At 40.0% G+C, this 25,118-nt stretch overlaps 1 long non-coding RNA gene across 1 annotated transcript in view; it reads left to right on the forward strand.

Annotated features, from left to right (window-relative positions):
* The window catches only part of LOC117030350 (uncharacterized), a 121,905-nt gene extending 103,403 nt beyond the window's left edge, over nucleotides 1-18,502 (forward strand). The window contains exon 3 of the long non-coding RNA XR_004424370.1: nucleotides 18,355-18,502. This is a non-coding gene — a long non-coding RNA (uncharacterized LOC117030350). The remainder of the gene's footprint in view (nucleotides 1-18,354) is intronic.
* The last annotated feature ends 6,616 nt before the right edge of the window (nucleotides 18,503-25,118 follow it).

Raw genomic sequence — 25,118 nt, forward strand, 5'->3', positions numbered from 1 at the left:
TATATATATATATTCTATATCTTCATTTTTGAGGAAGGTGAAGTTCAAGTTCAAATATCAGTAACATTCTATTCTGGGCTACAGATATTAGATGTAATCATTTGAATGTGTCTCTTGGGCCAGAAATACCAAAAGTGGGCATGAGTGGAGACATAAAAGATAGATGTTTTGCACATAGTAGCCATCCAGTAATTACATGTTTAATCAAATTTATTTGCAGCAGTCCTGACATATCTTCCTGGGATATTAGAATGTGATGATATTGCAACAATGGTGAAATTAGTTTCACCTCCTTGTTAAAAAAAACAAAAACAAAATGGATATATATATATATATCAGTAACATTTGAAAGAAGTTCTTTTGGAAATTATCATTTTCTTCCAGAATATCTCTTCCTCTTTGTGTTAAATATCCTGAGAGTGTACATAGTATGCATTTTGGAGGCTATGTAGGCAATAAGGGAAACCATAAGATCACTAGAATTAAAGTTGAGAGACTAATGTTCTAGATCTTTCTCTGTGTGTGACTTTGGTCTTGTCACAGAAAATACAGAACAATTTGTATGGATTTAGTGTGCATGATGAGGTCAAGGCTGCTTGGAGTCAGACCTAAGTTTAAAGCCCAGCTCTGGTATTTACTTTCTGTGTGACCTTAAGCAAATTACATCTCTGATCTATAGTTTCTTCATTTACAATATAGACAGCGTAGTATCTACCTTATCTACCTATCTATCTTATTCATTGTATGGATAAGATGGGGTACTTTATATGAAACCCAAAGGTAACAAAATAGTGTCAATTTAAATGAACGTTCTATAAAAAAAATACAATTTAAATAATTCAAAATTTTCCTATGCCTCTCAAAAATCACCTCTAAGTTTTTGGAGGGTGATGTATTATATTCTTAGAACACAGGAAAATACCTTTACAATTCTCTTTGCATTTCTGATACTCTCAAAATCCTCCACCTAAGAAACAGCTGTTCCTCTAAATTCTTCTGGGTTTTCGCTCTCTTGAAATGAAGAAATACTCTCCCAAACCAACACAGAGGGTTGGTAACCGCTATTCTCCCACAATTATTATTTTTCTCTTCTGAGTGCTTCTTGTCTCTTTTTCAGAGTAGCTCTTCTTCCTTAACCTCCCCCATGCTTTTTACTGACTCCTCATAACAAAGTTCATTCTCCCTTTATCTACGTCAGCATAACAAGGCAGCATGGAGAGGAGTGCCGTGCTTGGACGCTGCACCTGTTAAATCCATAATTCCTCAATTTAATTCCCAGCCCTGTAAGTTACCAGTTATGCCTTGATTCCCCTTCTATAAAATAGATAATCATAGTACCTATCTTATAGGTTATGATAAAGATTCATATATGTAAAGTGGCAGAGACCCTGCGCGGCGTATAGTAAGCACCATAAAAGTATGAGGTATTCTTTTATTTTCAAAAGCACCTGCTGTTAATGCATGACAAGAAAAAATGTGTAAAACATTCTCTGCCATTACAAGACAATATGAAATATAGAGCGACCAGATGTGATCTTTTTTTTATACATAAATTGCCACGGAGATAAACGTTAATCTTTTGTCATGATTCTCTTCCAGCAGGCATGGTATTTCAATTGTCTGCCCAACAATTTGGCACTATCTTAGATCCTTCCCTCATTCACTTCAGTAAGTTAATTTACCCCCCGAATGGATCCTGAAGCAATTAGTAGACACTAACCTGTCCTATAAAATAAAGTCCGGGAAAATTCTTAAATTTCAACCTAGATATTGCCAAGCTCTACAATCACAGCATAAGAATAGTAGAAAATTATACTTCAGCCCTTTGACAAGTTAGTTCATTCATTCATTCATTCATTCATTCATTCATTCAACATAAATATATTGAGTACTTACCATGGGACAGACACTAAAGATGCACGAAAGAGCAAAGTCAACACTTCTTACTTTCATAATAATAGTTTATACTATAGTTTATACTCTGTGGAAGTAGATAAGACATTTATCAAATCATCTGCCAGAAAAATGTAAAATTACAAATTGGAATACAATTACAAATGGGAAGGAAAAGTATATGATGAATGCGTGCCAATATCAGGATCTGATGCCACAGGCATAACAGTGGAGTCTGACCTTTGACTTGAGCTCTGAGGAATGAGGGATGCTAGGTGCTTCATCCTCAACTATGTTGGGGTTTTCTGCTGTGGGAGTTGTACTTACAAGGAACAGAAGACAAAGGCAGAAGGAAGTACCAGTTCTTCTGGCCAAAGGGCACGTGTGTAGTCCTCCCCAGTGCAGAGCTTGTCTGGCGCAGGGTGCTGGGGCACAAGGCTTATGATGGGAAATCTGAGCAAGGCTTCCTTGTCTTTCCCTGGTGTGATAGGGGAGTTTGTGGAAAAGACTGTCTCTACTACCCAAGGTAGACACATGTATGAGCTGCCAGCACTGGCAGTACAGAAGCGGCAGGAACAGCCCTTGGAAGGCAGGCCTTGCCCATAAGTGCTTATGCCATGTAGCTTGGTAGCACAAATGGAAGTAGAAAGGGGTCAGCGACACTTGATGTGGTAGGTATAGGAGGCCTCTGCTTATAAATAATAGCCTCTGCTTCAGTCAAATGAAGGGGGTGAAGTGGAAGACAGTGTGCTCACATCATCGGTGTTTGCTGCCCCTTGTATCCTGTGGAGATATCTAGGTGAGAGAATGATTACATCCCTTTCCAGCACACAGAAGTTAACATAGTGTGTGTGTGTGTGTGTGGGGGGGGGCACTCCAGGCTGCTAGGCAGAAGAAAGAACACATGCAAAAGACTGAGATGGAGAATGCATGGACATCAAGGAACTGAGAGAAAACCTGTGCATCTGGAGTCCCGAAGATGAGAGTGAGCATGACAGCGGTGCACATGAGCTGGAGAACAGCCAGGGCTAAAGGATGTTGGGCCTCGAGGCCCATTCTAAGGAGTGTGGTGTTCTCCCAACAATGGGAGACCCTGGATGGATTTGCCTCCATGTCCCCATCTTATACTGACAGAGGATAATTTCTAAAATCCATTTGTGCTCTTAAAGATTATTATAAAGGCAGTAGAGCTAGGATGCCCATATGTCCTGGCTTGCCTGGGAATGCTCTGGAATTCGGCCTGTTTTCCTAGCTCAGAGGTGTTCTGGGTTGGATGGTAAATTATATGGCCACCTCTATATTGCTATAAAACGTGTAGTCTGTGGAACCACACCGCCTGAGTTAATATTTTGGCTCTGACATTTCCCAGTGGTGCGACCTTGGGCATCCAATTTGTTCCTCAGTTGCATCATCTCTAAGATAGGTTAATATGAAATCTGCATTTAGGGTTGTATAAGGATTCACTTATTAATACACATAACATATATGAGGGTGCACGGATTACCATAGATGCTTCATAAATGTTAACTATCATTATTATTATTGTATATTTTTCTCTTTTACTTGATTTGTTTTTGGAATAAACACCTAGAAACTCCTTCTTGCATTCTGTTGAATTTACATTTTATAATAGGACTGGCAGGGTAGGTCCCAGAGTTATTATGTGGGAGGATGTCAACTAATATACACCGTCGTCACTTCAGTGCATACTATGTGTTAGCCCTCTGCTAAGTGGTTTATAGAAAGTTTTTCATTTCCTTTCCTCCAACACCTTCTGAGGAGCATGTGTCATTGGTCTAATTTATAGATGAGGAGACAGGCTCAGGAAGGTTAAGAATTCATTTAGCGTAACAAAGCAGCAGAGTGGAGATTTGATCCATGATCTAAACCATCACAGTCCACGTCCCTTGGAGTCCAACCTTAGAGTCAAGGGAGTGCTGAATAGTTCTTAGGAGGCAGTCAATGCTCCTAATCCATTTGTCTAAATGTCCCCCCTTTCAGACATATTTTCCATCTGTATCATTCTGGGGCAAGAGGAGAGAAACACATTCTTTAAGTCCTGCCATCCACTAGGCACAGTAGCAAGGGTCTAATTTCATTGGCCCTCAACCTCTTTTTCTTATTCTCCTAACAGGCTTTCTTGTCCTTTGCTGTTAGAACTGGGTGAACCAGTTGGGATTCTGCTTAAACAGGATGGCAACGATGTTAGAGTTTCCGAGCATGTCCTCTCTCGATCTTCCCCTTTCTTTACTGGAGAGCCATACCTTTTGCTCTGTCCTCATATATCTGTCCCAGCTTCTCAACCTCATCTGTGTCCATGTTGGAAGTGTAAAGGTTGTAGATTATAAAGTTCAAGACTGAATAATGCTCTTTTGGTTTCGCATTTGAAAAGTTATGTACAGGAGACTATTAAAAGGTTATATCATATGTACTCAACTTGAGAATCACAAAACTTCATTTCTTTGCCCTGACTATAATTTTTGTGGAATAAAGGTGTTATCGTCTTGAAAGTCAAGCAGATCTAGGGTGAAGCCTTGGTCCTATCACTTACTGTGTGTCCTCCAGCAAGTCATTTCACTCTCTGCGCCCTGGTTTCCCCATCTGGACACCCACACAAGGTACCTGAATGCCTTGTACCTGTCATAGTTTAAAGGCATTTCATAGACACGCTCTCATGAACACTTCTCAGTAGTGCAGAGCCATCAGATAGCTTGGGAACAGAGCTGGGAAGCCAACTCAGAGCTTCCATTTCCATGTCTACAAGCAGCTGGTACAAAAGATATGGAGTTTACAAGACCAATCTGTACTTGGAACCCGTGTTTCACATTTTTAGCTTTTTGAAACTCCTCCAAGACGCAGTTCCTTACTGTAGAATTCTCTTACAAATATTTCACATTTCACTCTTGGGAGATGTGGGAGACAGAATAATGGCCCCTCAAAGTGTCTGCATCCTAGTTCCCAGAACCTATGGAGATGTTACATTACATGGCACAAAAACCAAACCAAAAAACAAACAAAACCCTGCCCCCCAAAAAAACCAAAAACCAAAAACAAACAAAACACCCAAAAACAAAACAAAACAAAACAAAACGAACAAAGAAATCCAAAAAAACCCTTTGCAGATACGATTGAGTAAAGGATCTTGAGATGGGAAGACCATTCTGGATTACTCTGTTGGGCCTGATGAGATCACTGGAGTCCTTATGAGAGTGGCTGTGGGGGGTCAGAGGCGTCAGAGAAGGAGATGTGATGATGGACACAGGCTAGAGTGATGCAAGGGAGGGCCATGAGCCAGGGGATGCAGGTGACCTCTGGAAGCTGGAAAAGGCAAGGAAACAGTTTCCTGTGGATCCTCCTGAAGGAACCCCGCTCAGCTGACACCTTGACTTTAGGACTTCTGACCTCTAGAACTGTAAGATAATAAGTCCGCGTTGTTTTAAACCACTAAGTTTGTGGTAATTTGTTACAGCAGCAGTAGGAAACGAATAGAGGAGATTTATAGTAATAATGATAACGATGATAATGATTTATAATGATAATGACAAGAATGACAATAATAAATAATATTTCATGTGGTACGTCTATCCCAGGCATTTGTCTAAGTTTTACAGATTTATATAGTTTTATATACTATGTAGTGTATAATTTGCATATTTACTTATATTTTATATATTGACATTTTATATGAATTTATATGTTATGTATTTATATAATTCCAAAACAATGCTCACAAAAACAACATTTCCCAGATGAGGTAACAGGCACAGAGTGGCTAAGTAACATTCTCAAGGCCACACAGCCAGGAATGGGCAAAGCTGGCATTTGTATCTAGTCAATTTATAAGGCATTACAGAGAGCCTTGCACCTCGACACCCCCAGCAAACAGAGGGCATTCTTACTATTATTTCTACTATATCACATCGCTTCTAAATCTCTACATCTGTAAGAGTGCTTGCACTGAAGTGATGACTGGCCCTGATGAAGCTTTCTTCTCCTGACTCCAGAAATAGCCTCCAAAGCAGTGGGTTCTCCCGATCCCAGGATCAGATAGAACCAGTACGGCCCTTCTGTGGGGGCCCAGCCAGGAGAGAGGACAAGTGGCAGAAGGTTATCCTCAGGCTGTGCTAGCGATTGCATTGTACTTGCATTCCTACCCCAGCATCTTTCCTCCTTTGGAAACCACAAATTACCCAGCCGAATCCTGGTGACAGAATGATGGAGCTGGGCTGGTGTCTGCAGCTGCGCTAAGTCAATAAAGGTGATAATGAACACTAAGCAGAATTTGAAGAATGACTGGAAAAATTGCTGCTATTGATATTTTTGGCAGCCATCTGCTGCAAAAGCAGGCTGAAGTGGGTTGTTTCACATGGCAAATCCCTTTGAGACAAATGATGGCAGCAATGATGAGCGTGTTTGTGCAGCTTCCATAAGCATTTCAATATATATTATCTAATTTTATTTCTAGAAAAACCCTATGAAGTAGGTCTCATTTTACAGATGAGAAAAAAAACAAAACAAAAACAGAGGGGTTGAGTTCATTGCCTGACCTCCTGGCCTGGTTGTGGCTTCAGAAACACAGAGTGACTTTGGAAGTTAAGTAAGGACAAGCTTTGAGTAAGTTTTGCCGGCTTGCTTGGCTCAGGGCTGTGTGGTCAGGGGGAGTTTCCCCAGGCCCCTCACCGGGACCAGGATTCGGGTTGAGTAGCTCTTGATCCACTGCTGACAAGCCCAGACAAGTGGAGCTTTGCTCATAAATATTCACGTCATAAATATCCATTTCATAAATATCACAGTCCTTCATCCAACGCTGTATCTTTAACCTCCCGTCAGTGCTGAGCCTGCTGGTCGGATCAATCCTCAAGTCCTCTGCAGTGGCACCTATAGCAGTGGTGTGTAAACTCCAAGTTTAACCACGCGTAAGCTTGCCCCGGAGGTTTTTCTAGCTTCTAGAACTGTGTTCTGCACAGTAGGTGTGTTTCAAACATTTTTGAATGGTCAATAGGTCTACAGGAAAAAGATTCATGAGACACAATTTTCCATTTATGATCCTGTATAATAGTTTCATGGAGAGCCATTTTCAGATAAACTCACTGTTGTTTTCTTTTTTCTTTTTAGTCTTTTAAGTTTTATTTCAGTTACATTACATAAGAAGTCCGAACTATTTATCAGCCTGTGACAGAACCACAATGGTCATTATTTAAAAATCATAGCATGTTAGAACAGAAGGAAGTCCTAGCATCCAGGTGAGAAAACAAGGGCTTAGAAAAGATGAGCCCAAGGTCACATAGTGAATTATTGGTAGAACCAGGACAAAAAATAACAATGCACATTTCTTATACAAAAAGCAGCACTATTGTAGTTTATATACACATATGAACTACATTCCTTCAACAAACCTACGAGGCTTAGGAAGATTGAATAACTTGCCATACACAGTTTGTAAAAAAAAATAAAAAATAAAATAAAAAGGATAAAAAGGGGAATTAAGCTCAGGTCTTCCCGAGTCCCGAGACCCAGGCTTTAGGGACCCAGCTTTCCTGACTGTTCCTCATATCTTGCATTATTTATAATAGGTCGTAGTTTATTCTTACATCTTCAGGAATTGCTCTTTAACTTATACATCTTGTTGGCACAGAATCACTGTCTTACCGTTTTGTTAAAATCAATATATTTTCTAGCCAGTAGAACTGATCCCCCACCCCGGCCCCTGCCGTGGATAGTCATCACTTTAAAACATAAATTGCTGAAGTATTTGTCTCAGGTAACAAATAGAAAGAGTGACTTTTATAACCCTGTACATCAGAGCTTTGTTATGCCCGTTATCAGTTGTTAGTTTGTTTTGTACTTTACTTTGTGCAAAATGCTTTCATATACATTATTCCATTGGATCATTGTAACAACTCTCAGAAGCAGGTGTTAGTTTTGCTATTGTCCACATAATAACACTGAAGCCTGTAGAGCATCCCTGTCCAAGGTCACAGGGCCGACGCTCCATCCTCCCCTGTGAGGCCTGTGTTTCTGTACTGGCTCTTGATATAGGTGTGCCGGGGGGGACCAGGTGCACATCTAGGGATGAGGAGGAGGATGTGCACGCCTGGAATATGCATCTCGGTGCCTTGCTTCACGTTGACACTGACAAAAGAGGTGTTGTAGTACTCTGTCCAAGCCCATTGGAAACGTCACAGTAATCCTCAAAGGGGACTGGGTAGGTGGGTACATTAGTCAGCCCAGGGCGTCATAGCAAAATATCACAGCCTGGGTGGCTTAAACAACAGCAATTCATTTTCATGTTGTTATGGGGCCTGGAAGTCTAAAATCAAGGTGTTGGCAGGTTTGGTTTCTCCTGAGCCTCTCTCCTTGGCTGACAAATGGCTGTCTTCTCACTGTCCTCGCTTACATGGCCTTTGGGTATCTCCCGTGGGTGTCTCTTCCTCTGCAAATAAAGACACCAGTCCAACCCTTATGACCTCATTGACCCTAAGGACCTATATCCAAATATGGTTACATGAGGGGTTAGAGCTTCAGCACATGCACTTTGGGAGGACACATGGTTAAAAGGCATCATGTTCAGAAGTGTGCCCTTCTTTCTTGATGGCTGTTCTAACGTCTTCTGCAGCTGCCATATTTATAGGCTTGGATAAGTTGTTCTGGAAGCTACTAAGTTACATTGCTTTTCCTCCCTAAATATTGTGCTTCAAGATATCCTATTTACAAATTGAAATGAGGAACACAAGAAGAAAGAAAGGTTGACATAAACCTTCCCACAAAAGGGAAAAAAGAGAAGACAGGAGAAATGGAAATAAATAAACTGATAATTCACTCGGAACTGGGAAAAATCAATTGTTACCACATCAACCCTGACAGTGATCTAGTTGAGATCAATTCGGTTAGAGTTAATAACTCCTGCATGAGTTCCACTGTAGCAGATTGTCAATTTTATTACCAGTACCATGAGCTATGGGTGCCAGCTTCCAAAATGAATACAAATGAATGCTGGGATTTCAACCATTGCAAGAGGATTTGTTAAAAAAATAATTTTTGTGGGTTTGTTTTTTTTTAAACTGTCTGAGACAGCAGTCAGCTTAGCAGCAAGTCGAATCACTCCAAGGAGGCAGCTTATTACAGCCCACACCAGATGTACTGCTCGCCCCAGAGGTTTGATAAGTGGTACCAAGAGGAGGCTGTGCCTGCCAGGACTGTCTGACTTTGATGAAAGCCTCCAGCGTGGTGTCACTGCCTTCTTGCTATTTTGTTTTTGTAATCTACTGAGGACTTGTTCCAAGCGGCAGAACTTTTGCAAAGCCTGTTTTGGCAGGTGTTTGAGTTGTGCTCTGTACCCAAAGTTCAAGGTCAGGGTTCCAGGTTAGCCTCCTGCACACACACTGAATTGGAAACCATAACTCTCCCTATTGTGATGCTAAGCCTAAGGCGTGAGCTCTACCACAGTCTGCTTCATTTGAAACTGGGATGAGTTCTCTAATATTTTTCATGTACATATGTCTCAGTTCCCAAGAGCTCAAAGTGTGTTCCTTCCATTGCCTGAAATAGAGCAACCTGGAGTACTGGTTAAAAAGGAAGATTCTGAGTCCCAAGATATGAAAGGATTTGGAATGGCTGAGGCTGGGGCAAGAAAACTGACTTTATAAACTAGCATTCCAGAAGATTCTAATGCCTGCCAAAACTCAAGAACCACTATTTTCTATTACTTCTGTAGGGCCTGTTGAATACCTGTAGTGTGGAGAAAAGAAGGGACCTAAATTTTGTTCATTTCTTACCACAGTATAGACCTCTAGTTGCTGCACAAAATCCACACTCTCTTCTAGGGACACAGCTAAACTACGTTTCCCAGCCGCCTTTGTAGTTACATGTGGTCCTGTGATTGAGTTCCAACCAACGGAAGGTGTCCCTAGGATTGCTAGATAAAATACAGGATGCCTGGTTATATTTGAATTTTAGATAAATAACATCATTTTTTAGAATAAATATGTCCCAAATACCACAGGGAACATACTACTGATAAAAAATAGTTATTTATCTAAAATTTAAATATAACTGGATAAAATACAGGATGCTGATCCTGTATTTTTATTTGCTAAATCTGGCAATCCTAAATATGAGAGAAAGCGACAGGCCCCACTCCCACGCACTGCTCACAGAAACCCCCCCAAACGTGCTGCTCTGCGTCCTTCCCCATTTGAGCCGGATGGATACAGATGATACCTGGGAGGACTGTGTAAGCCACGTATTGAAGGTGGCAGATCCACAATCAGCCTGGGGTCTTGAGTGACTGCAGAAAGGAGAGCCACCTGTTAACTCGTTCAACATCTCTGTTCTATTGTGTAAGTGAGAAAGAGGCATCTATGGTGTCTGAGTTACGATAAACGTTGGGCTCTATTTTCTTCAGCCGTTGGCCTGCCCAGCTAGCACACTTAATAGGCAACAGGAACCACACATACGAAGTAACAATGAATCCTACCCACGATTGCCTCAAACTGCTGTGGTCCCACATTACTCATGGGGCCAGAGAAGCTCAGAGCTGTTAAGCAACTCAGTACTTTATCACTGATTTACTCCAAATATAATAATGACCAAACTGGTTGCTTTTAGATGCTCTTTGTGGTCATTTGTGAATTTCAATGAAAAATAAATTCTCCTAATAATCTGTAAGACTTCCTATTTTAGTGAGCTTCACTTTAACCTATTATTATTAAATTAATTCATTGATTTGGTGGAGGTGGGGCATTCAAAAGATTCAAAAGGAAACACACTGAAAATTCAGTTCACTTTTATCACTATCCCCCAGCCTACCAATCCCCTATCTGAAAAGCAACACCATTTCTCTCTGTGTGTGTGTGTGTGTGTGTGTGCGTGTATAATATAACCTTTAGTTATAGTCTATACATATACAAACACACACACACTCTTCTATTTTAAACCAAATGATAGCATACCATTGTGGAAATAAATGACAACTACCCATACAAGGAAAAAAGACACTTTATCCAGAGCTTACTATGGCAAGATAGTCAGTCATCATCATTATATTTGACAGACTGAAAGGCAGTCAGGAGAGGGGAAAAACTTTATAGTGAAGAAAAGGAAAGTCCCCAGATGTGCCTTGATTGGAGGCTGGAGTAGCTGGAGGTAGGCTAAGTAAAAGCAGGGCATCCTATGTAATTGGTTGGTCCTGAGTTGGAAGTGGGGACAAAAGGTAGGGAGAGTGGCAGTCATGGACCCAGCTGTGACCATTCTGAGCCACTTACTTGCAGAGGTGGTGGTTTGGCTTCCCAGGCTGGTTGCTGCAAGGGTTATAGGTCAGAGTTTTATTGTCATATATGATCTGACCGTTGTCTGTTTGTGTATTCAGTCTCTCACTACATACGCTTTCTGCATGTTGATTTTTTTCTGTTTCTATTAGACTACGGTAATAATGACTTTTATGTTGTACAGTTCTCTGAATTTTAATGTAAGTGTGCCCTCATGTAACTGTTATCTTTGTCAGGATACGGAATAGTTCTACCGTGTTTCCCGGAAAACAAGACCTAACCGGAAAATAAGTCCTAGCATGATTTTTCAGTATGACATCCCCTGAACATAAGCCCTAATGCGTCTTTTGGAGGAAAAATTAACTTAAGACCCGGTCTTATTTTGGGGGAAACACGGTAGCACCCCCAAAGTGCTCCCTCTTGCTAGGATAAACAAGCCATCCCTGACTTTTCTACAGTAGCTACCTACCGAATCTATTACACCATACAATTCCACCATCAATTCATTTCAATTCAACAAACATGGAACATATTTCGAACACCAAACACCTCCTTGACTACTACATAGTTGTAATAAATAGAAAACGGACGTTAAGAAATAGTACCAAATAGAGAGAGAAATAATGAGTTGTGATTCCAGAAGCTTGCGAGGAGCGGAGGCTCTCATGGTCACCATGAAGTGTGAGGAGGAATGAATAGGTATAATTTGAAGAGGATCAAGTGCCTCCAGAAACACATTTCATTGCATGAGCATAAACAGATCTGTGCAAATCTGTTGATTGCAAATTCATTTTGCAATTACATCAACTATTCTGGGTCATCCTTTGTGCTAAATAACAGGGTATGGAAATTAAGGTCACATTTTTACCCCCTAGGATTTATGTTAGTAAGGAAGCCTGCCAATCAAACAAAATGAAAAACAGTGTACTCAGTGCTGTGACAGACATATGAAAGCAGTGCAGCTAATCCAAAATATAGGGCAAGAGGTGTCAGGAAAAAATTCACATCTAAATCGAATCCTGAAGTACACATATAAGTAGAATTTAGTCAAAGAGGTAAGTGATATGCATGCCGCGTTTCCCCAAAAATAACACCTAGCCGGACCATCAGCTCTAACGTGTCTTTTGGAGCAAAAATTAATATAAGACCCAGTGTTATGTTATGTTATGTTATGTTATGTTATGTTATGTTATGTTATGTTATGTTATGTTATGTTATGTTATGTTATATTATAGACCTGGTCTTACATTATAGTAAAATAAGACCAGGTCTTATATTAATTTTTGCTCCAAAAGATGCATGAGAGCTGATTGTCCGGCTAGGTCTTATTTTCGGGGAAACACAGTAGAAGGAAGTGGAGAGGTCAGATAAGAAAAGGTGATGTGTTCAGTGCAAAATATGGAGTGAACAAGGGCTCTCAGGAAACGCCTTGTGTGTCATGCTAATATTCTGGATTTTTTTCCCCTCTGAAGGCCATGATGATTTCAAACAGAGAGTTTGCATGACTATTGTCAGGCTGTCTCTGATTCACCCAGGAAGAGTTAGGGGTGGCTTTTTCTGTGCCCTCACTAAATGTTCTATAAACCTCTTCTTTAGCAGTTATCCTACTGAATTCCCTTTCTTTGTAACTGAAAGGCAGAAATGCACATAGAGATTAAGTCAGGCAGATAAGAGTTCAAATGCCCATTCCAGCATTTATTTTTTTCTTTCCATTATTTATTTCCTTTGTTTCCTGGGGCAAGCCACTTAACATCTCTGAATATCAAGTTCTAATCTGTAGAATGGGCTCATGCCCACATCATAAAGTCAGAGTGAATATTAAATGCCACAAGCAATGCAAAGTCCTTTTTACTTAGAAGGGTTTCAATAAACAGTCACTATGATCGTTTGCAATCTCATCTCTCCAGTTGACTAAATTCCAGAGAGCAGTTACGTTTGCATGTTGGCTGCCCACATGTATAAAGTTTCTGCCACGAAGGATGTGCTCAGTAAACATTTGTGGAATGACTACATAAATCAGATTCAGAGTTCAGAAAGGTCAATTTGGGCTTTGGAGAGGGATTGGTGGGATATAAGCTTGTAGATTAGTTTACTCAGCAAAAATGCCATCTTCCATTTTAAACAAACTGGCTAATCTATGAGGCTGAAGGAAGCAGCAATTCGTATTAAATACTAAAATAAAGTTTACCTTGGCATTATAACTCAACATATCATTGATTATAAGACATTTAAAATTATCGCTAATAGCATAATAATTGTAAAAGGAAATATTGTTTGGAAACTTACTGTGTGTCAGGCACTAGGCTTTGTTTATTTAGATTGCCTTGTTAATTCTCACCACAACCATAAGAAGTAAGTCATCTTACCTGCACTTTACAGATGAGAAAACTGAGGTTTAGAGACACAGAGTAACCTGCCCAAGTTAATCCAATTCAGATACATTAACTAATGTGATCCGAAGACATCCTTGGTGTAGGTAAAAGGATAGTGTGATGGTTAATTTTATGTGTCAATTTGGCTAGGTTATGTGACTCAGATGTTTGGTCAAAAGCAAATCTAGATTTTGCTATGAATGTGTTTTTTAAATGATTAACATTTAATTCAGTAGATTTAGAATAAATTATGTTACCCTCCATAAGGTTGGTGGGCCTCATCCAATCAGTGGAAGGTCTCTAGAGAAAAAGACTGAGGTTCCCAAGGAGGAAGGGATTCTGCTTCTAGACTGCTTTCAGACTTGAACTGCAATATTGATTCTTTCCTGGATCTCTAGCCTGCCCTACATATTTCAGATTTGCCAGCTCCCACAATCACATGAACCAATTTCTTAAACTAAATCTCTCTCTCTCTAAATATCAAGTATATATGATAACATATAATACCGAGGGTGCCAAAAAAATGTACACATTTTAAGAGATGTTATCTATATATTACTTTTCGAAGTTGAATTGAATTACAGTAGCAATGTGTAGTATGACGTTCACTCAAAGATGGCATTAATCAAATGAATGCTAGCGTCATTCATTGTATTACACTTTAATAGTTTTTACTTTTCTTGATGTGTGTGCATTTTTTTGGCATCCTCTGTATATATAATAGGCTATGTAAACATTTGTGTATATGCACATATGTGTGTATACATATCCTATATACCGGGGGTGCCAAAAAAATGTATACAAGTAGACACTTTGGTCAGCGTTGCTCAAGTAGTAGTTTGCCATAATCAGAAGTGTCTGGAAGCTGATGGTAACCACTTTGAGCACCTCTTGTAATTGCAGAAGTCAATGTGACTTGTATTCATCTTTTGTTATCGGTATATATTGAGTATTACAACTTTAACAGTTCTCCTTTCTTAAAATATGTACACATTTTTTTGGCACCCTCTGTATTATACACACATACTACATAAACACACTTATCCTGTTGGGTTTTTTTCTCTGGAGGTCTTGGACTACTACAGATATTATTACTCCATTTTACAAGTGAGGGCACTGAAACTTCAGGTCCTACAGCTAATAAAGATTGAAACTTACAACTCAAAAGTATTTCTTTCAGATTTCAGGTCTGGGACATCACAGACCTGTTTTCTATGTGATGCTCCCTTCCCTCTGCCATTTATTTTTGGAAGAGAAGAATAGGTGATGTTAATACACATTAATAGAAAAGGGGAAGGACTCATGAGGAGAAAGAGGCTGGGAAGTATAGATAGCTGCAAAGCAAGCAGCCTTAGTCTTCTGAAGATACCAATTCATCTGCCTGGCCTGTAGGGTGGCTATAAGTTTGCATGTTCATTCCCAAAGAGCCACATTGTATGCTGATCAATAGGTCCTCTTTAATCATAGCAGAGATAGCTCTTTTCAGCCCACATTCTCGTTATTCTCCATCATGTCATCTTGGTGACGTCCTTTGCAGCTCTTCTAGTGATATCTCATTATGTTATTTCATTACTAGATTTACTTGCTTATTGTCTTCCTCCTCACCTGTAATGTATATTCCATGCAGGCAGATATTTTCTATTTTCATTTACTGCTTATCTTTAGTATCAAGCACGTTGTAGCAGCTGAATGAATGAATGAATGGCACGTTCATCCTCATCCTCTGTTCTCTCCATGGCCTTCCTAATAGTACTTATCCCTCAAATTCCAGTGTAAGCTCCCACGTGTGCCAAAGCCTTTCCTGATCTTATGTCGCAGCCACACCTACCTTTTTGCAGTGCCCAAAGCATACATTGCTCTTTTGTGCTTCTGAATGCTCTTCCCTTTGCCCAGAATGCTCTCTAACTTTCCTCTTCCCTTTGCTCAACAAAATCAGCTTGAACACCCCTTCTCTAGGAAGTCTTCCCTGATGGTCAATATTAAGTTGATTGCCAGTTATATATTGTTGTACAGTAGGTCCTTGACTAATGCTGTTTCATTCAATGTTGTTCATTATAACGTTGATAAGAAAGAGAAAAATGATTCTTGAAGGGGGCCACTACCTGTGTGGAGTTTGCATATTCTCTCCGTGGCTGAGTGGGTTTTTTCCAGGGACTCTGGTTTCCTCCACATCCCAAAGATGAGCACATGAAGTGAATTGCAGTGTCCAAATTGTCCAGTGTGAGTGAGTGTGGGTGTGGGTGTGGGTGTGAGTGAGCCCTGTGATGGAAGGGTGTCCTGTCCAGGGCGGGTTCCTGCAGGGACAGGCTCTGGCCACCCTTGACCCTGAACTGGAATAAGTGGGCTCGAAAATTATTATCTTACTCGTTTTTTAAAATCTTTCTTAAATTATGTATAGCTCATATGTATTTCAATGTTTAATATTTGAGGTGTTTTGGGTTTCTGTGATCAGAAATATGATGTAGGAACTTACCTCTTGTTTATATCTATTAGTCTAGGAGAAAATCGGTTTCATTATATGTCATTTCACTTAAAGTCCCAGTTTCCAAGAACCTATTGAAGACGCTAAGTGAGGACTTATGTAGTTACCGAATTACTCTCTTTCTGTGTCTTTATGATTCATTTTTCTTTGTAATGGTCAATACATTTAAAATAACTTCCTACTCATCATTTTTAAAAGAACTTGTTCAGTGTACACTTCGCCCACTATATTTTAAATAATACCAGAGCAGCCCTGTTTCTCTCCTTTTGCTGCTATATCTACAGGAATATATTCTTTAATAGAAATTAAAGAATTTAATTTCTACAATCGTGTCTACAATAGAAATTATGTTTATAAAATATCTATTGGTTGAATAACTGGAGAGTACTCAATGATTTGTCAATTTGCAGAACCATAGGAACAACTGTGTGGTCAGGGATGGAATATAAAAATAAAAGCTATACGTTATTAAGTGGTTACTATGTGCCAGGCGCTTATCTACATACTTTCCATGTCCTAACTCGTTTAATTCTTCCAAAACTCTAAGAAACAGGTACGATTGTTATCATCCCTCTTTCACAGATGAGGAAACTGAGGGACAAAGAGGTTGTGAAACTCGCCTAAAGTTACAGTCAAGATTCCAACCCAGACAATTTGCCCCAGAACTTAACCTTAACCCAGTGCTCTAGTGCTTGTAGTCTTATTGGGTGGCAGCCAAGAGTTTAAGGAGATAATTGACAGCCTGAATTTTATCATTTTAGTTCATTTGTTATTAGTCATTTATTCATTCAAGACATTTTTGTTGAATGCCAGGTTCTGTGTTAGGCACTGGAGAGAGTAGTATAGTAGACCAGGCAACATGGCCCCTTCCTTCACCAGGAAACTGGAGTACCGGGTTGTGGTTCTCCAAGTTGGCTCACATTAGAACGACTTTGGATGCTCTAATTGACTGCTCTTAATTAGCTGGCCTAGGAGCGGAGTCTCTACATTTTTTAAACTCTGCAGTTGATTTTAATATTCAGCCAGGGCTGAGACCACCTCATTAGTGCTTGGGGTCAAACCAGTTCAATGTTACAATCACCTGATAAAATTACTTAAATCCAGAGTCCTGACCTGGCTCTTACCTCTTCCTACCTACTCGGACTTAATGACTCACAGTCTCTGAGAGGAAAACCCAGGAATCTGTGTTTTTCAAAGTTCCCTTTGTGATTCTGATGCAGTTAGCTAGCAGACAAACATTTTAGGATCACCAGCACAGTTGCCAACAGTAAGACTTAACAGATGTTAAGAAGGAAAAGTTTACAGAGGGCTGTGATAGTCTGAACTGCACTGATAAACCGTATTTTTTTGAAGTGGTCTTGAAGGGAGGGTAGGAGTTAGGTCTGTGGAAAGGAATAGAAGCTTTCAGTCATGGTATATGTCATGCACATACTTTATTATATAGTATTTTGTTTTAAACATGTTTATTCTATAGTCTTTCTACTCAAAATCCGGTCTGGGTGTGTGTAAGAAACGCAGCATCTTAGATTCCACTCCAGAACCTGCATTTTTAACAAAATCTTCAGGCGGTTTGTACGTATGTTTATTAAAGTTTGAGAATCACAGTTCTCTTTGTCAGCCTTAGCCCTTCCCACTCACCCAAAATACTGTAAGGTCCTTGAGGGAATAGGGCATGACTTGTTAGATCACAGAAATACTTTAGGCACACACTACTATTTTGTTTAATTCACTTTACAACCCTGTGAGGTACATTGTTGTTATACCCATTTTTTCAGAACTGTAAACTGAGGTTTAGGGAAGTTAAATGTTACTTGTTATAATACTTCAAGTCTAGTGCTCTTTCTACTATAAAACCAGGATTTCTTTTATGCTTCAGTCTCCTCCCCAACATCCAAAACCATGATAAACACAGATTTCAGAAAATTCCTTAAAAAAATCATAGATTCTTATAATAAGTTGGAAGTAACTTTAGAAGTAATATTATCCAACTCTGTCACTTAAAGTTGAAGAAGTTCTGGACCAGAAGCTTAAGGACCCTGCTCAAGGTCACAGAGCTAGTTTGTGAATGATACAACGAAAGTAGCGTTCAGGTCTCCTGCTCTGGGCCTGGGACTCTTTCTTCTACACCGTGGTGCCTACATTCTCATCATTCTTATTCCTGCTAAGGCCTTGTATTGCCTGTTACAAGATAGCTTTTAAGAAAAGCCTGATTTTTAAGCTCATTCTAAGACAGAGCCAAATAAGCACTTTGGATGGCAAACAGGTTTTAAATGACCCTGGGTGGAAAATTACCTACAATGAGCTGTACTTAGTCACTATATGGTTTCCATTTATTCCGCAGATACAAGAGTACGGGGGTCACCCTTTATTAGTATGTCCGATTCTGAGTCCCCAGCTCCGCCAAGCTGTTTGATGAGCTCAGCCACCTGGATTCTTGCTGGCGTTTTCATTTCCCGTCACAATGTCTCCCAGCCCTGAGCAAATGGTGAGTTTTTATCTCTTCCTAGAATGTAGAAAATTGTGGTGATACTTGTTTTGTTGTTGCTGTTGTTTTGTTTTGTTTTATTTTTAAAGGAAGAGACAGTGCTGTCAGTTTTGTTCACCTTGGATTAACCTGACCTGTCATTAACATCACGTATGCATTGGAGGTGGGGACAGTAGCAGGGGCTTGTAATTGCCTGAAATGGCCTGAAATAACAAAGGCTGCTGTGGCTGGCTGTACAAAGCCAAGTGTTAGACCAAATCTTCAAAATCTTTCAAGAAGTGGCCCTCCAAATCAGAGCCTGATTCTGGCTTGTAAAAATTTCTTTTATTCCTTTTTTTTTTTTCTCCTTCATCTTCCTTGCTTTTCCTTAATTCATTTTTTTAAAACATGCAATCAACTTGAAAGGGCCAAGTGCTCAAATTCAAGATCGAAATGAAAGCTGTCACTCTCTCATTTTCTCTGTACTTGTGAAATTCTCTGTGCTAGTCTCTTAATTTGCCTTGGTGTCCGCCCGCAGCCAGCAAAACCATTCCCAAGTTTATAATGAGCAGTTTGACACCCCACTGCTTTTCTTTAACCTAAGATGGAAGTAATTAATATTATTCTAATTGGATAGAAAGAAAAGAGGGGTCTTTGTGACTAAGCGGGTCACAAAGGTTATTGTCACCAATACCCAGGCGTGATTTGTGTGCTTAAACTGTCACGTGCTTCAAACATCTACTTGATGTCTTGGTATCAGTCTTTTCAGAGTAAAACCCCATTATCCAAGGAAAACTCCTCCAATTCTCAGCTTCTGCATGAGACTGGGGGAGAGGTGTATTACTGACCACCTAAAAACAGTAGAGAGCAACAAGGGCATTGAAACCCTGAAGGTCTACCACATTGGTGGGGTTTCTACTCGATGGAGGGTTGCAGGGGAGAAAACTTCCTGTTAGCTGCGAAGTCCATAGATGGCCAATATTGGCAAACAAAAGATATGAAAGAAAAGAAAAATGAGAGAGCCAAATAAAGAAACAAGGAAAGCAATTGTGCAGAAATAGGATGAGGGTGGCTGGTCTTAGATATGCAAAAGTACTGGAGGTTATTGGCTCTAGTTTCGATGAATGCTCTGGGACTCATTTGGCATGTATCGACCTGACCACACTCAATCCAGCCAGCTTGGTTTTCTGGTTTCCTCGTCCACAGGAGATTCAAAGCAACAAGTTAGAAAGCATAAAAGAGGCTGTGAGAGGCAGGCAGCTGACAGTAGCCAGAAAGAACACTGCCATCCCTGAAAGCAAAGAGAGGAGATCTGTGATATGTAGGCTGAGGAATCGGAAAAGCACAGACGTCAAAAGCCAGCCCATGTTAAAAGAAAGTCCAATAATTACGGTTCTTAATAAAGACTCAGAGTCTTCAATAAATATGGAGTTATTTCCAGTGTACTCTGTCTTCTTAGGTGGAAGAAAAAGAATATAATATTTTAAGAAGTGCTTTAGAATGAAGTATCTTGATGTGTAATGGAAGCCTTTTTATTTCTCTGGAGCCGTCGTTGCCATATTTTTTTCCTCCTGGCAGTTTGTTCCTATCCTTAACAAATAAAGTTTGAGTTCATCGTCCATGCCAGGTACTATGATATGAGCTGAGGATACACTGATGAACCAAATAAGACATGGTGCATGTCCTCGTGTTGCTAACAGTTTAAACTTGAGGACACATAATTGATGTTTAATAAATAAATTTACTGAGTAATGATTATTCCATGAGCATAGAGACCACGTTGCCATGAAAGAAAGAAATTCCACGGGAGAGTCCTGGGGTGACACTGGGGAGGCAAAAGTCAAACCGCATCGGTAATGGTGGGCCTTGTGAATGGGTTCCTGTCTGTAATTTGAAATGAAAGGAAAGCCACTGAAGGTTAAGCTGATCAGATCTTCATCTGCCAAAGATCACTTTGGCTGCCTTATAAAGGTTGAATTGGTGGAAAGAGGGTGGTAGGCAAGTGGGTGTGGAGAGAGGCATTGTCGTTCAGCTGAGTGATGGCAGTGGTTTGTTTTAGATCATGGGTGAGACTGAGTGAGCTAGACAGAGTCTAAGGCCATTTTAGGAGGTAAGCATGAAAATTACTGTTTGATATCACATGGGCAGTGAGGGAGAGGGGATCCTATGGATGATTCCTGTGTTTCTGGCCTGTGCAAGTGGGTGGTGATACTTGTGCACTGAGACAGAGAGATCTTAGGAGAGGACTAAGTTTGGGGATTTGAGCTTGTTGAGTTTGCAGGAACTTAAGATACCTTTCCTAGCTCTCAGGTCTTATATCTGTTATCATCACTTCTTGAATCCTTTCTCTAAGTGCTCACTGTCTCCAACTTGGGCGAGACCTGCAGGTTCCCTTTCAGAGCACGGGGTATCTCTGTTATCTACCTGTTCCGTTCAGAATGTGGATTCTCTGGGGGAAGACATGATGGAATTGTTTTCTTTTGTGCAGCGCCTTTGGGGTACGTGATGGGGGCTTAACAATATGTCTAGAATGCGTGACAAGGAACGAATAACTCCTGCTAAGCTCTCCGAGTGGAATTTCAGAGGTGAGGATCTGAGCCTCTGAGATGCAGATATCTTTCTCAGGCCACAGAGCTGATATACTGGTATTCACACTCAGGTCTAGTTAGCTCTAACCATTTTTATTCACGTTCACAGGGGAGCCGTATCAGTCAGTGTCCACAACTAAGAGCACATTTAAATTAGGGTTTTAGTAGCGACCATTTACAAAGATGTGGGTGGAGAACAGGAAAACACAAGGGTTAGTGTGCAATAAACTGGCATGTGGCAGTAGGGCTGTTCCAGCTCTTGGGTCTGAAAGGTGGTACAATGTCTAGTAGAGATGGTCCCCTCGAGAGGAACCCTGGACTTTGGTGGTGGGGACAATTGGCCTGAGGTGACCTCTCTGCGGGGAAATCTGGGAGCCCCAAAGTCATTTTTCTCTTTCTCTCTGCTTTATTGTTGGAGCTCCCCACTTAGATGAATCCAACGTCAAGCCAGAGAGACCCCTTGGTATAGTCCATAGCTGGCCTGCAGGGCGATGTGCAGGATGGAGAAGTGTGGGAAGGGTAGACAGTGGCTCTGGAAGGCAAAGGGAGGATTCTCGTCTAGCACAGAAGGTAATATTTGAGCTTGGCATCAAGGGCTGAATATAAGGTTTGCCCAAAGGGTCTAGACATGAAATAGACTTTAATAAGCTTATACAAAAATGCTGGAGAGTTTTGGTGAAGAATTCCTAGATGAAAAACAACAACCTGTTAAGCGTATAGCACTAGAATCAGAAAATATTTCTTTGGTCACTTGCTGGCTGTGGACTTCAGTGTCTTGTTGTTGCAAATGAGAATATGGTTCACCAACTTCACAGGACTAGGGAAGGGACCAAAGTGGAAACTATATATGAAAATCCTTTCTAAAATATAAAGCACTGTGTACAATTCATTGTGGTAAAGGAGAAAAGATACTAGAAATGCTAGTTGCTACCTGATTGTACAAGCTAATCTTTGTCTCAGTTTCCTTCTCTGTAAAATAGGAGTGACAATCTATCCATCATAAAGTTTTTTATGAGGATTCAATATGATGATACATATAATATGTTTAAAATGTATTCAAAGGATTAAATGCGATGATACATATAATGGACTTCAACATGTAATAGTCACCCAATGAAAGTTATTATTTTACACCATTTCTCATTCCCAACCCTTTAGTCACTAAGTTCCCTGAAAATAACTATACTTGAAAAACCTCTGTATTTCTCCTAGAATTCATGGTAAGACTCCTCCTAATCTATCATAGCTTTCAAGAGGGAAAGTGACCTTACTTGGCACTTAACACAATGTTAGTGCCTAGAGGACATTTGGACTGTACTTCTAAGTACTCTGGAAGTTGTGGGACTGTTTTGTAGGGAACCTCTAGATAAGCCGGAACCTTCTGCTGTTCGAACCAATTAGGGCAGGACCATTAAGGTTTGGGGTATTTCTCTGAAAGTGGTCTTGTTTGTAAAAATATGTAGTATTTTTGTACTAATATGTTTGTAATAATATGTAATAAATGTGTTCATGTTATATAGTTAGGGGCACGGTGGTGAGAATTCTTCATGCTAACTAGAGAAGACAAAAGAAGAGTTTAGGGGAAGGATAGAGAGAGCACGTGGATTTTCTCACTGAGATTGAAAATAGCAAGTAAAATTACTAAATAATAAACTACTAAGAAGTGGTACTTAGGAGACCAGAGCATGGAGTAGGGTTAGTTGAGTGAGGAATTCACCTCAGGAACAAAATTTATGGCAGCTTCCAAAAAACTCAGTAATCAATATACAATTTCAATGCAATATTTAAAAAAAAAAATCAAATCAACAAACTACAGCCCAGTGCTGGCTTCTAATTTTGTAAATAAAGTTGTAATGGAAACAAGGCTGGGATTTATGGTGTTTCCCTGAAAATAAGACAGAGCCGGACATCAGTTCTAATGCATCTTTTGGAGCAAAAATTAATATAAGACCTGATCTTATTTTACTATAATATAAGGCCTGGTCTTATATAATATAATGTAATATAATGTAATATAATGTAGTATAATGTAATATAATATAATATAATACAATGTATAATCCTGGCCCTAATAATATAATATAATACCCAGTCTTATTTTAATTTTTGCTCCAAAAGATGCATTAGAGCTGATGGTCTGGCTGGGTCTTATTTTTGGGGAAACATAGTGGGTGAGGCAAGTAAGACAAGGTTGTAAAGTACAACATCAGAATCTCTGTTTAAAATTTAGGTATTGTGTCCATTGTAAGTTTCGTTGCATTAATTTTAATTTTTAAAATATTGTTTTAAAATAAATATTAACTGCAAATATATACTTTGTATAATGTACTCACAAGCATGTTGTTTCTATCGAATTTTAGTGAAGAAAGCCAACATGCTGTTAAGGAGTATTTTGTGATCGATGAAGGGAAAAGCCACTACCATTGTTTGTTGTTTTAGCATTGATTTGGTTGCACTCGGTAATTCCCTGCAAGACGTTTTGACACTACTTGAGAAATCCATCCCTTTGATTCTCTAGATTAGTGATAATCTGAAAATATAACCTCAGTATGTAGACAACGGTAGTTGTGCTGTTTTCTGTGTTCACTTTGCTGAACTTCACTTTAGTATGTTTGTTTAAATTATGGGAACTATCTTATATTCTACAAAACTGCTCTTACATGTCTCAAAATAGAAGTTCTAAGATATGTCTATGTCAGTGGATATGGGAAAATGATTTTTTGGCACTATTATAAATGTCATTTCAAATGCCATTGTAATTGCAAAAAAATTGTAGATTTAATTGTACGTTAGCCCACAGAAATATCCATTGAATCACATTTCAAATTGAAATAGTGTATGTATTTCTGTTCATTTCAGAAAATAGTTTTGTATATATGATATTTAGTCAACTTGGGAGTTCTGATATTACCTAGGCCTCTCTCAACTTCTCTGCCATTTTAGACTCTGATAAACTTAGTAAACTTGAACTTTACATGGACTAGGTTACTGAGTTTTATCTTGGTTACTGAGTTTTTTGTTGCCTCTTACATTTGTGCCATGGAGAGTACCTCACTTGCTTTACCTTCATCCTGGCCCTAAGCAGAACTACCTTTTTGGGGGGCATATTTTTACATGCCAGCAATTTAACATGTACTATCTTATCTTATTCAGTCCTTATATTATCCCTGTGAAATAACTATTGTTATCTTCATTTTTTTTTTTTTTTATTTATTGGGGAAGGGGAACAAGAATTTATTGGGGAACAGTGTGTACTTCTGGGACTTTTCCAAGTCAAGTAGTTCTTTCAATGTTAGTTGTGGAGGATGCAGCTCAGCTTCAGGTCCAGTTGCTGTTGTTAGTTGCAGGGGTCACAGCCCACCATCCCTTGTGGGAGTCGAGGAGTCCAACCAGCAACCTTGTGGTTGAGAGCCTGCGCTCCAACCAACTGAGCCATCTGGCCACCCAGGAGCTGAGCGGCAGCTCACTGACTTCATTCTAGTTGCGGAGGGCGCAGCTCACTGGCCCATGTGGGAATCGAACCAACTGAGCCACCACCGGTCTGCCCCCTCTTCATTCTTTACATGACAAACCAGCTGCTAGAGAAGAGTAACTTGTTGAAATGGCATGTCTGATTCCAGAGCTCATTCTTTCCCACTCCAAAGGCATGACTAACGCTGAATACTTTCCTTGTGCCTAAGCCACCCATCCTAGAGCTGGGTTCTCTGCATAGGTGGTATCTGCAACTGGTAACTTTCAGTCTCTCCCTGCCCACCCCTGCCCGACCACACTCCATGAGCCAGAGAAAAATTATATGCCTTGCACGGCTTCCTAATTTGTAGCAGCTCGAAGGAAAATAGCAGATCCTTTCAGCTGTACCATCCTGGCTGCCGAAGGAGGGAAAGAGAGGCAGCTGTTCCTGCAGGTACACACTGTGCTCATTATCCGAATGGGCACCAGCAGGGTCCTGGCTGAAGCTCCAGAGACCTGTCGGTTTGATGGCTTGAAACTAGATTCCATTCTGAGGAGCCTGGCCTTAGAGTTGACCCTTTAGCTATTTCTGAGTTCAGTGGT

Source organism: Rhinolophus ferrumequinum, chromosome 11, assembly GCF_004115265.2.
Source record: "Rhinolophus ferrumequinum isolate MPI-CBG mRhiFer1 chromosome 11, mRhiFer1_v1.p, whole genome shotgun sequence".
In the NCBI taxonomy this organism is placed as follows: Eukaryota; Metazoa; Chordata; class Mammalia; order Chiroptera; family Rhinolophidae; genus Rhinolophus; species Rhinolophus ferrumequinum.